The sequence below is a fragment of the Rhinolophus sinicus genome, chromosome 17 (assembly GCF_057876585.1).
Source record: "Rhinolophus sinicus isolate RSI-liver-muscle chromosome 17, RSI-T2T, whole genome shotgun sequence".
In the NCBI taxonomy this organism is placed as follows: domain Eukaryota; kingdom Metazoa; phylum Chordata; class Mammalia; order Chiroptera; family Rhinolophidae; genus Rhinolophus; species Rhinolophus sinicus.
Window position 1 is genome coordinate 2,567,995 of NC_142517.1, and position 12,794 is coordinate 2,580,788.

At 52.6% G+C, this 12,794-nt stretch overlaps 1 protein-coding gene across 6 annotated transcripts in view; it reads right to left on the reverse strand.

Annotated features, from left to right (window-relative positions):
• The window catches only part of PKNOX1 (PBX/knotted 1 homeobox 1), a 50,053-nt gene extending 38,562 nt beyond the window's left edge, over positions 1-11,491 (reverse strand). The window contains exons 1-2 of one of the 6 annotated variants that reach the window (XM_088793750.1): positions 1,741-1,912; positions 657-804 (exon numbers count right to left, since the gene is read on the reverse strand). The gene's annotated coding sequence lies outside the window, so the exon portion shown is untranslated. The other 5 variants (XM_074324793.2, XM_019745675.3, XM_074324781.2 and 2 more) reach the window with 5 other exon arrangements.
• Between the last annotated feature and the right edge of the window lie 1,303 nt (positions 11,492-12,794).

Consider the following 12,794-nt stretch of genomic DNA (forward strand, 5'->3'; position numbering starts at 1 on the left):
GTCAGGCATCTCCAAAGCACCGTAACATAAATTACTGAAAAGGAATGGCTCCCTCGGGCCCAGTCAACACGCACAAGAAATACAAAATGCAGCACATGTGCCTTGATAGGCTCTGCACGACTCTGGACCCTCCCCTGGAGCACGTAAGGGTTACACGCTGGGCAACAAAGACCCCGACTGCAAGTGTGAAGATGATTTTCCAGAATTTCCCTCGGAGAAGTCACGAGCTTTGATTCAACAACTAAGAAACAATCAGCTCACTTACTGAAGAGGGGGTGAAGCGCCCCATCATGCCTCCATCTTCTGAACCCCCAGCAGTGCCTCGGGACCGGTCTCCATGGTCATTCTTCGTACCCCACACCACCCCCAAGCCCACTCCCCACGCTGCAGCCCCAGTGATGGGCTTTCTTAAGGCTCGCTTTGTGCTGGGTCCCTAGCTTCTCCAACAGTGACCAGTGAGGCTGTTTTAGTACATTGTGATCTCATGGGTTTGAACACGTTAAAAATAAGGAGTGTTTTATATGTATATGTATTTTTTGATGTTCCAAATTATCCCGCCTTGGCCAATGCAAGCCCCTCCAGTTAGCCCTGGAGCCTTTCACACTAGTAATTCTTGGAGTTTTCTTGCTATCAGAACCGAGACACTCCAGGCTCACCTTGTTCATTTTACGCGCCTAACCCAGACACGGCCCTTCATCCAGGCGGCTCCGACTCCTTACGGCAGGTAAGGCCAGGTAGAGACCACAATCTGGGTGCTCTGTGTGCTCACTGCTAACTGCTACTGGCAGGTCACTGTTTCTAGGCCTTTCCAATGGACAGAGACAGGAAATATTTTTTCATAAACATTGTTTAAAAACAAGTTAACTGACATCTGCGATTCAAACTTGGGATTACAGAGTATTTACTTAAGTGCTTTGATTTCATATTTGTGTATCTTTTCTCTTACCCTGAAAATCTTGTTTCCTAACGACAGTAACATAATGACTTATTTACCACACAAGATTATTTATATACACAGTTTCAAAATGACAATATGAACATTATTACTGAGTTCTAAAAACTGTGTAAGATTTCTTTGCAGTTCCTTTTTTAGGATTTATCCCACTAGGACGGATGTACAATTCCATTTGTTTTGCAGTCATTTGAGATAATTCTTCTCTGTGTAGTTAAGCCACAAACTTAATATCTAGAATTAGAGTCCTCTGATTTATTTTGCTTTTAATTTTTAGATACTAGTGTCCTCCCACCCCATTTTGACTTAATTTAAACTATATGAAACATTCATATGGTTCCATGAATCAAAACTATGTATGTTTGGGGCGGCCGGTTAGCTCAGCTGGTCAGAGCGCGGTGCTCTTAACAAGAAGGTTGCCAGTTGGATCCCCACATGGGCCACTGTGAGCTGCGCCCTCCACAACTAGATTGAAACAACTACTTGACTTGGAGCTGATGTGTCCTGGAAAAACACACTTAAAAACAAACAAAACTATGTATGTTCAAAAACCCAATTATAGCCCTGTCCCCTCCCTCCTTAACACGGAACCCCATTTTTACTAGTCTGGGATTTAATCTTTCTTTTTTTATTGTAAGCAAATCGTCATACACCTCTCATACAGATAAAAGTGCAGAGCCTTACTTTTCTTCACTAACTGTACCCTAAAGATGCTTCACAAGCAGGCTAGCGACCACTTTCACTGCCGTTTAGAGCTGCAGAGTTCGTACTCTAAGGTGCAGACTTACCACAGCTGACTTAACCCGTCCCCTACTGTGGACATGGGCACGTTTCCAAGCCCTTCAAGGGATCTTCTGGAAACCTAGATCTGCTCATGACACACCCACTCCAAGCCCTTCAGGGATTCCTAGTGCCTGCAAGATACAGATCGTACATCGTAACAGCCAATGACAGCCGGGCGTGGCTGGGGCCGTCCCTCCTGTCCTCCCTCCTTCCCGCCCCCATCCCCCACGTCACTCCATTCTTTCTACTGCAGTTACACTAGGCCCTTCCAGAGTCTTGGGAGCCCATGTCTCCCCCCCCCCCCCCCACACACACACACACAGCCTCTGAACACACTGCCCCACCTCCACCTGGAGCGGGCTTCCTATTCCACCCCCTCACCCACCCCTGCTCTGACTCTTCACATCAGTCACCCCCACCTTAGGAGTGCTGTCCCTGCGCCTCAGAGCAAAACAGGCTCCCTCTTACAGGCCTTACAATGGTCGGAACTTTTCATTGTTTTGGATGGACCTTTGGTGACCTTGTTGCCTTTAGGACTTCCTGGCAGGCAGGAACGCATCTGGTTCTGTTCACCGGTATATTCTCAGCCACTATCACAGTGTTTGGTCCACGGCAGGTGCTCAATCATTTTCTGTTTAGTGAATGGTTGTTACAGTTTACACAGCACAGGAATCGTCTGATCCATGACCTAACTCACCCATTGGTGCCTTTTTAAAGAGAGAACATTTCGACTACTTTCTCAATTTCATCCAGAGCTGCTGGTCTGTGCAGGTTTTTGACCTTCCAGGTAAATTCTGCTCATTTCTGTAGAAACCATTCACAGCTCTTCAAATTTACTGCCATCAAATTGAACGTGGTGTGTTAGTTGTAAAATCTTCTTATCTGCAGTTACCTCTCATTTGTAAATAGTGTGTTCTCACGTCTTCTTAATCAGATTTGCAAAAAGCAAAAACATTAGCCTCTATTTTGTTTAACTTTCTTTTCCTGGTTTCTTGAGCTGGAAGCTGAATTCACTTTTCTTGCTCTCTAACAAACACATTTAAGGCACACACTGTCTCCTAAGAACGGTTTGGCTTCATCCCATGAGCTGTGGTATATGGCGCCCTGTCATCCATTTATAGAGTCTGAAAAGTTTTCCATCTCCTCTAATGCAAGACATATAAAGAAAGGGGTCTTAACATTTGCAGGGAGGTATTCTTAGCTCTGCACTCACTCTTTGGTTCTAATTAGGTTGCACTGTGGCCTGAGAATGTGGTCTATAGGATTTATTTTTCGAAACTTGGGTTTTTCTGTGGCTTATTGTGTGGCCAGTTTCTGTTAAATGTCTTTGAAGAGTGTCTACTTTATTTGTTAGGCACAAATTTCTGTATATATTAATTAAATCTTTTGTATCAGTGGTTCAGCTGGAGATGATTTGGCCCCAGGGGACACTGGCATTCAATGTCCACAAACACTCCTGGTCATCCCCACGAGGGAGAGGGGCTGCTACTGGTGTCCGGTGCAGCAGAGCCCAGGGACGCTGCCAACATGCCCAGTGCCCAGGACAGCTTCCGAACGAGTGATCCGGGCCCGAGACAGGGCCCGGCTGAGACGCCCGCCCCACGCCCTTTCTTCTCTTGCTCTGCTTATGAAGTTACTCTAGCTACTCCCCCAATGGGTACAACTGTCAACTTCTGTTTCTATCAACCTTTATGTCACGTATTTCCACAATTTGTTTCTAGTTCATGATTATTAACGGTACCTTGAGTGGTAAGACTTGCTCCTGCAGTGCTTTTCACCTCGCTTAGCTGTGTCCGGTGTTAACACGGCTAAGCCTGCTCTTTGGTAGGGCTGATCGTTTCCCATCCCTTCGTTTCCCACCTTCCTGTGTTAGATGTATCACTTATTTACAGAACTGAGCGAGATCTCATTCTGTCCCTAACTATGGAGTGTTTGTCACCTGGGAGACTTAACCCTTTTGCATTGTGGTCACTGATACGTGTGGGCTTGCTTGTCCATGTCACCTTCTATTAGTTGTTGTTTTTCAGTACACTCAGCCAGCTCCCTTGTTTTCTTCTTTCTCCTCCCATGTGGAAATGATGACCTTCTTCATGGCTCTACTTTCCCCTCTGGCTTTGGGAGTTACCATCCCATGTTCAGGGTTCTGCTGGTTACCCTCACACCACCTGACACCCACACCCACCCGTGTCCACAGTCCTTGCTCTGTCAGTGACACGGAAAGGCACGTCCAGTGGACACTTGAACGTGCGCCCTTGAGTGGCAGGGCTGGCACTTCTCTGTCTTTGTAGGCTCAGGCCAGTGAGCACACAACAATCTGGGAAGGCAAATACATCCGGAATCATTTTAGAACTTGTTTTTAAACCCTAAATTTCAGGGCATTTAAAGGTTACACTTTCTTGTCTGTGGGTTTCACTTAGCTGTGATGCTTCATTCCCAATCAATGCCACGGAACCTGGGTAACACCATAAAGAAGCACGCAGACACGCACATGTAAGACTCTGCAGTCTTCAATGTGTGCTGTGCAGCCTCCTTTCAGTGGGGACCTTCTGAAACTTAGCAAAGCATCTTAGAGCAACTGTTTTTGAACATCTGATTATTTTGATTAGTCAAGAATTCAGATAATTTTAATGACATCCTATCAAGGATACAGCTACAAAGAGAAAATATTTAAATGTTTTGTTTGTACTATAATTGTCACTTTCAAAAGAGATGTGAAGACAAAAAAAAAAGTGGGGGGATTCTAGAAAGAAAGAAGAGGCCTGATAAGCCAAAGACCAGGGAGGACCCCAGCCCAGCCCCCTTCCCTGGCCCCCGCCCCCCCCCCACGAGCACCGAGGAGCACCCCGCACTCCCCGAGCGCGGCCTAAAGGAGGGGCCGTGCCGGAGGAGCCCTCCTTGCTTTCCCAGTGGCATCTGGTCTCGGCACAAGTGCTACTGGACAAGGCGGCGCCCACACAGAAGAGCTGGACTTTACACCCCGACCTCATCAGCAAAGCGGGCTTCCCAGTGCTCAGATGCCAAAACGGGGGAAACAACAGAGCAACGGGGAAAAGGGAACTGGTCTCTGAAGCAAAGATTTCTAGATTGAGCTGTCCGTGTTATTCACATGGATTCCTTTATGATTCTAATTACCATTGAAGAGCTATTTACATGGGCTATTTTTACACAGATGAGGCTACAATCTGGTCATAGAAAGGTACAGTCCACTGAGGGAAGTACCCTCCCTGCCCCTTTTATCATCCCGATTTTCCCAGCAGTCATGCTGTTTGATTCCAGACCCATGTGGATGGTTTCAGCTGAGACTGAGGGAAGAGGCCTGCAAACTTCTCTGTCAAGGGCCAGCTGGTAAAGACTTTAGGCTTTGTGGCCACATGCTGTCTCTATCAGTCCCTTTTTTCCTTTACAACGCGTCACATATGGCTCTCGGGCCATACAAGAGCTGGCCGCAGTGGCACGTGGCCCACAAGCCTCGAGTTTGCCACCTCCTGGCCCAAAGCAGAGCTGTCCAGACAGGTTCAGACCTCCTTTCAACCCAAAATTTGCTCCGGGAACTCTATTGTAGGACATCAGGTCTGGCGTTTTCCCTCTACCACCCAGCCCAGCGAGCAGCGGGCAGCTCCACCCTCGCAAGCTGCCACTCCCAGCAGCGGGCTTGCTTTCCCAGCGGCAGCGCGCGCTGCTGTCCAAAGCGGCTGCAATGAGGAGCGCGATCGATCCCACCACAGAAACGCGGGCAACGTGAGGGTGATGCCAGCTTCCGTGTCTGGGGAAGACAGCGGGGTCTGATGCGGGGGAAGGACTGGAGACAGCCAGGGCCACGAGACACTTACTTGCAAAGTGTGTCTCTCTCCAGATGTTCCTTTTAGTTACTAGTCTCCCCAAAACATTTCATTTGTGATCTTTTTGCAAAGTAAACACGCTGACTAACAAAGAAGGCTGTCAAGGAATCTAAGAAAACTGTCAAAATTCTGTATTAAAAAAAAGAGAGCTTTTCCAGGATGCCTTTTAGGACACTACCTGTCATCACTAGAGTTCAATGTCGTGTCACTCACCCACCCACCCCCGCCCCCCCTCCCATTTTCTGCCCTGGCTTCACAACCCCTACTCCAGCCAAGGTTTCTGTCAATAACACTTCTGAACAAAACATTTGTCAAGAAACCACTTTATTTTTCAAACAAGGTTTGGGAGGTACTACTAGAAGCTACATATTCAAATAAAATCATAGATCTCACATTTTGTTAAAACAAAGTCTGTTCAGAAAATATATTTTCAAGCCAAAAGTCCACCTATCTTTTCCACTAAAGACACAGCAAAACTCTAACCACCAAGGTGTTTTAATGAATTTAGAATCTCGTCTAGTAAACGCTGAGCTGGATGGTCTCTTACACCTGGTAGAATTTAAATTCACAGCACAGCTTTGTTTTTAAGACCATGAATATCACTGGCATATTTAAAAACTGACACTCCAAACTTTCATGATGTACTTGTTATTAAGGGTCAATAAGTATGTTGTATGAAAAATAGGAACCCCAATCCTTTGAAGCAAGGGCCTTTTTATGGGGACCATCTTTCTTCCCAGGGCACTGTCTGCGCTGGGCAGAGCACCCTAGAAATGGGCCCAGCAGCAGTACTGACTAAGCTTGTGAGCCCTGCGGATGATAAAATAAATACAGAAAACATCAAAACCACAGTGCTCAAAAGGCTCTCAAACAGCAGGCAGGGACATAAAATATTAAGAAAAATAGAATCACAAAACTGAAGCGATCTTAAATTTTTTAAATGAGAAACACATGGATTATGTAAATATAGGAAAACATACATAATAATGCTGGTTAAAAATACAACACAAAATAGCTTAACTGATTAATTGATAAAAATGTATGCATATCCCATTAAACTCGACACAATACATTTTAGGAACTGCTGCTCTAGAGCAGTAGTTCTGAACCAGGGTGATTTTTGTGCCCCGGGGGACATTTGGCAGTATCTGAAGACACGTTTTGCTTTTACAAGCAGGGGTGGAGGTCCCACTGGCATCTAGTAGGTAGGGACCAGAATGCTGCAAAATCTTAGGACAGCCTCCGGGCACAGAAGTATCTAGTCAGACGTCAACAGTGCTGCGGCTTGGAGCTACTGTCCTGGAGGATCCCGTATTTCCACTTACGCTGCAGCAAATTTTGCTGAAATGTGTGTGTGTGTGTGTGTGTGTGTATGTAAACATATAACTAAATTTAGAAGAACACAAAGTCAAATTCCTCATTTTCTAATGCAAAAAAATGTAAACCTTGATAAAATGTCTCAGACAACATATAACATATTGAGCTTATCAAGGTTTCCTTAAGGCATTATTTTTGCAAAAATCTGATCAGTCTGTTCTGGAAACTCTGATCGCAGTACCTACCAATCCACAGTCCCTTCTGAGTGACCCAACCCCACTGCAGACACTGCTGAAAGGGGGCGGCTGTGCAGATGGCAGGAGCCCACCCCTCCCTGGGGGAAGGACAAGGCAGCCCCTAGGCCGGGGTCAGTGGCCGGGAGGGGTGGAGGGAGAGACCTCGCTCACTGTCCCTGGGGTGTGCTCTGGGAAACAGGAAGACAGGAGGACCAAACTGTGAGAAAGGAACATGCGATGGCCAGTGTATAGGAGGACCCGGTGGGGAGAGATGGTCAAGGGCGCTCCTGGGAGGGCCAAGAGCCCAGGTGGGCAGCCCGACCCCCCAGGGCCACACCGCAGCCCTGCTGGTCCCTGCAAACCCACCAGATTCCAACTCTCCTTCTTCCTGGGGAACCCCAAACCCCTGGACTTGAAGTCAGCCTGCTCCCTGCTATCCTGAGGCCTGACTGAAACAGCCCATCGTTCTGGAAGCACAAGTCAGACGGCAAACAAGCATTTCTACCAAACACACCAGCAACCCCCGCACCTCACTGCTTTACTTGGCCAGAGGCTGCCTTTGGGTCATGGGGTCACCCTGAGCAGAAACAGTCTCCCAGGACTGAAGCCCCATCAATCCACAGTGGGCGGCTTATCCTAAGGGCACAGAAGGCCGGGCCTGGGGCCTGGGGCCTGGGGCCTGGGGGCTGGACCTGTGCGCATGACCCAATCCTATCATTTGAGACCCAAGGCAGTAAAATGAAGCCCTCAGCCTCCCAACCTGGTCCATCAGTAGTTTTCAAGGTTTTGAAAAAGCTGTAGAACCTTTCCTCCAAGGAATCCTAGATAGTTAAGCTGCTGTGTCCCCTCTGCTCCCCTCCCCTGGACGGTGCTTGAAACCACCTTGTCAGGCAAAACGTGTGCTGTGACATGGCTGGCCCTGTGGGAGCAAGCTCCCCAGACACCATGACCAGACACGGGGCGGCTAGCACTCTGCACGCACTCCGGTGGGAGGACACAGGAGCCTCATTTGACGCCTTTGCAGCCAGGCCTTCCCACCAAATGACATGCCAACCAGCCCTCGGATGTTTATTGTAAGGATTTCCAGACTGAACATTTTCTACACTGAATTTCCACTTTCTGTGTTGAAGCTGAGCAGTTTGCAACCCCAAAATATGCCCCTTTGGGATACTGATTATTTTACGTTGGTTAACTTGAGGAAACGGCAGACCTGGAAGCAGCTCTGAAAACCCAGAAGTCCCGTTTGTAAAGGACAATGACAGCTGTAAGGGTATCTCTATCTGTAAGGGGCAGTGGGGAAGGCTCCACCTAACCCTACATGACAATCTTACCTGTCTCCTGTGCTTTTCCGGGTCACCTCCCACTAACCCCCCCCCCCCCCAACACCATCTTCTGTCTTTAGCAGAACGTGGTACTTAAGACGACTGGCTTCCACCATGTTGCTTCCTCAGTGTTGCTGGGTCTCTCCCATACATACAGGAAGTATACATGTTATTCAACTTTAGTTTTTCTCCTGCTCACCTGTCCTGTGTTAATTTGATCGCTAGCCTGGCCAGAGAACCTGAAGGGTAGAGGATAACGTCCCTCCCCAAGAGCTCGCACCAGACAGAAGGGTAACCTGTCCAGCTGTGAGTCCTCACACGGGTAAGACAGCAGCACGTGTCTCTTGCAGCTTCCCTCACCCTCACCCTCACCCTCACCCCAACCCTTGCCCTCAATGACCCCGGACGGCCAAGCTTTGAGTTCCCTTATCTGCACTGTTTTTATTTCCTCGTCCCCCTTCACTATGGGGACAATCATTTGAGGAAGGCAAACAGGGGCGCATACACACTCCTACTAATGGACAGGCTGAGAGTAAAGCAACTTCTAGTGCAGAGGTGAACTTGGTCTCTGACCTGAATGAGAAAAAATGTCCCATTTTTATTTGTAATGACCTTAGTCTGATTAAGCAGTCAATCAATGAAGGGAGACATTAAATTCCACAATTAGCAGTGTCTGTGGCTTCTTCACCAACAGAAACCACAAATATTTCCACAAAGCATTCGAGTGGCTTCAGAAACCTGTCAGTTATGCTTATCACCGCCCAAGGGATTCTAGAGCAGTGATGTCTGTTACACATGAGCTAATAAAGGGCACGTGGGGACCTTATCTCCAGTTTGGGTCAGTGTTTGGATAACTATTTCAGTATAATGGGCTCCTGATCCTGTTTTATCTAAAGCGTTTTCATGGGGCGCCAGAGGCCAGGTGGCGCACAGGACCCCCGGGGTGCATGCCTCCTTAGCACTTCCAGGTTTCCTTCTAAACAGTTTCAAACAGCTGAACAATTTGCAACAAAGTGGAAGTTGTAAATACAAAGTTACTACTCAGATGTAGCACTTTTGCAAAGTTACAATACACTGATACAAATGTAAGTAGATGTAAACTAGAGGACAGGGACCCCAACAAAATGCCTTTGCAGCCACGTCATTAACAGGCAACCTGCTGACACCTACTTCACCAGCACAAAATGCTCATCTTTCACGTCCTGTTCCACCCACCACGTTCCATCAATCCCAACGCCCACTTTCAAATCTCTGCCGTCGGGGCCTCCTTCCCTTGAGACGGCAAGAAAGCACCGTCCCCACCTGGCGTCGTATTGCAGGACGGTTCCTTGTAGATTCAATCACACACTGTAACTAGACGATCCACACATCACTCTCCACTCAGTAAATTAAGGAAAAGTGATGAAGGCAGATCGGAGTCTGCCGTCTTCCAAACCAATACACCGGATCCGAGCGCGTCACCAGTGACACCGGCAAACGTTTCTACATTCACTTCAATTCTTCCTTATAATGTTTAAAACACACTGTATAAAATATAATGTAACTTATTACAATATGACGTAGAAATACATGCAATACTTAACCTCTTTTCACTTTATCAGGAAAAACCACAGTTATGCCCAACTAAAGGTGAGGGTCTCGTTCACCCTCCGGTGGAAAGCACTCACTTCCCAGGGAAAAGCCAGCTTCATGGACGCCCATTTCTTACCATCTCAATCATTAAGTTACAGCGCCCACCCGCCGGTCAGACACCCAGGGCGGCCGCAAACGCGCGCCCCGTGCACACGTGCCCCGCCCGCATGTCCCCCGCCCGCACCGCGGGCTCCGCCGCCAGCGCACGGCCCAAGGCGACTCAGGCGCCCGCCGCACGGGAAACCGAGGAAAACCTAAGGGGCTGCCCCGGAGCCGCCGCCGGGGCATGTCCAGAGCTGCGGGCGAACGAGCATGAAGCGAAGCGGACTCAACTGTTCCTAATTGTTCTCAAGTGACTCACGACTTGTTCCTACGGGAACGTGAAGTTCCCGACAGCGCTCGGCCGTGCCCCGCACTGCCAGGCCCCATTTCCAATCAGCCGTTTATGAGACGCGACATCTCCCTAATCTAACTTAGTCCCGAAAACCGGCACCCCGGCCACGCATCGCGAAGCCCAGACACCCCGTCAGGGCCCAGCCCCCAGGGGGCTCCGGGGACCCCGCCCAGCGGACCTCCGCGGCCACCGGGACCCGCACAGCCCGAGGCGCGCGGGCGTCGCCCGGGGCACGCCCCCTCCAGCAGCCCCGCCCGCCATCTTCCCGCCTCCGGTCCCGCGGAGCAGCCCCGGCGGCTGCCGCACCAACCGCGGGGCTGGCGCGCCCCTCACGCCTGGCCCCGCCCCCACGCCCCTCACGCCAGCCCCGCCCCCGCCCGCGCGCCCCCGCGCCCCGGCCCCGCACCGCCCCCACCCGCGCGCCCCCGCGCCCTCAGCCCCCGCCCCCGCCCGCGCAGGGGCGCGCGCCGCGCTCTGTGAGGGACGGTTAGGAGCGCGCGCCTCACAGCGGGCCCCGCGCGGCGGCGGCGGCGGCGGCGGCACCCGCGGCAGCGGCGGCGCCTTCCAGAAATTTCCGCGTCCGTAAAACCACACTGAGAAACAAGCTGGGCGCGCCCCCGCGGCGGCCCGGAGGACAGCGCCCCTCCCCGCGGCCTTGGTTCCCCTCCCCCACCCGCGCCCCCTCCCCGCCCCCTGCCCTGGGCGGCGGGTCTGGCGCGGCCCTCCCGGGCGGCGGCGGCGGCCCACTGAGACCCGGGCGGTGGCGGCGGGGCGGCGGCCACGGCGCCGGCGGGCCGGCGTGATTGATAGGGACGGGGCGGCGGAGCGGCGGCGGCGGCGGAGCGGTTGAGTGACAGCTTACCTGGGTGCCAATCTTCATCACACTGACAAGCGGCTGCAGCAATCGGGACCCGCAGTGCCGCGCCCGCGTCCAACCGTCACGCCGACGCTGGGCCACGCGACACAGCCTCGCTCAATGGGAGGAGGGCGACGCCGACGCGCGCCGCATCAATATTCAGAGCGGGGGCGGGGCCTGCCGGGCCCGTGCCCTGCCCAGTCCCTGCGCCTCAGCGGCGTGGGGCGGAGCCTGCACTCTGGGGGTGGGGAGCGGGGAGGGGGCGGCTGGCAGCCGGCTCCGCCTCCGCATGGCGCCCGATCCAGGCCCCGCCTCTAGCCGACTGCGATTCCCGCCTCCTGACTATGCAGCTGGAGGCGTAACCTGGGCGCGCGCCACGCCCCCTCCGCTCCCTCTCCTGCGGCGGGGAGAGATTTGTGGAGCCGGCTCGGGTGGGCGGAACCATCCGCCACTGCCCCGTGGGGAAGGCGGGCCGTACCATCGCGGGAGGAGGCGCCGGCACCTCTCCGCGCGCCGGGCGGCTGGCGGGCGCGGGACGATCTCGGCCGCCCTGGGAGGCCCCCCGAGGCTGGGCCGCGTGGGCGTCCGCGGCTTATCCTCCCAGTCTGCGCGCGCCGCCTTTGTGTGCGGCCCCGCGGCAGCCCCTCGCCTCCTTCCCGGTGGGAGCGAGCCCGGGCCGCACAGCCGGTGCTCACGGGTGCCCCGCGCCGCGGCGGCAGGTGTGCTCGGCGCCCGCGGTCGCTGCCCAGCCCCGGGCTCCGTGTGTCCCGGGGCGCCTGTCCCACCCGTCGCTGCCGGCGCCCTGTCCGGCGCTCTGCCCTTAGCACACCTGTCCCCCAGGTAACCCTCGCAGGCCCGGTCGGCGGGTGAAGTGGCCTTCCGTGGGGAAACACGGAAAACGTGGTGTGGGTTTCAAGGTGGACTTCCCGAGACGCCCTGTACCCGCACGTTCCGCACGTGGCCCTGCCCTCCGAGACGTTAGGGGCAGGTATCACGTTCCCCAGTGGAGAGACGGTCCGCCTGGCCCTTCATTTTCGCAGAAACAGTCCCACCGGGTGATCGCTGCACGCAGTCCGTAGACTCCTTCGAAAAGGGCCGCTTGGCAGGCGCCCCGGGTCGGGAACGTGTGGCTGGAGGGGGCCTGGGGTCCCTCCTGTCGTGAACAGCCTGGGAGGACATTGCTCTACTCTCGGCTGCACAAACGCCATGAAGCCACAGGCACAGGCTGTGTGGCCCTGCAAAACTACGTTTTCCAGAGAGTTGTAGCAGGGACTGGGTGTGGGGAGACCAGTGAGTGACGAAGGGGGGTGGAAAGATGGAGGGGGACACCAGAAACTTGGAAATGGAAATGCAAGGTCCTTATTCAAAAGTTAGTAAGAGTTTTAAGACGGGGACGGCAGAAACTTAAATCAAGTGTGGGCCCTCCTGAGCCTGGGAGCCTGTGTGGCTGCACTGGTCCCACA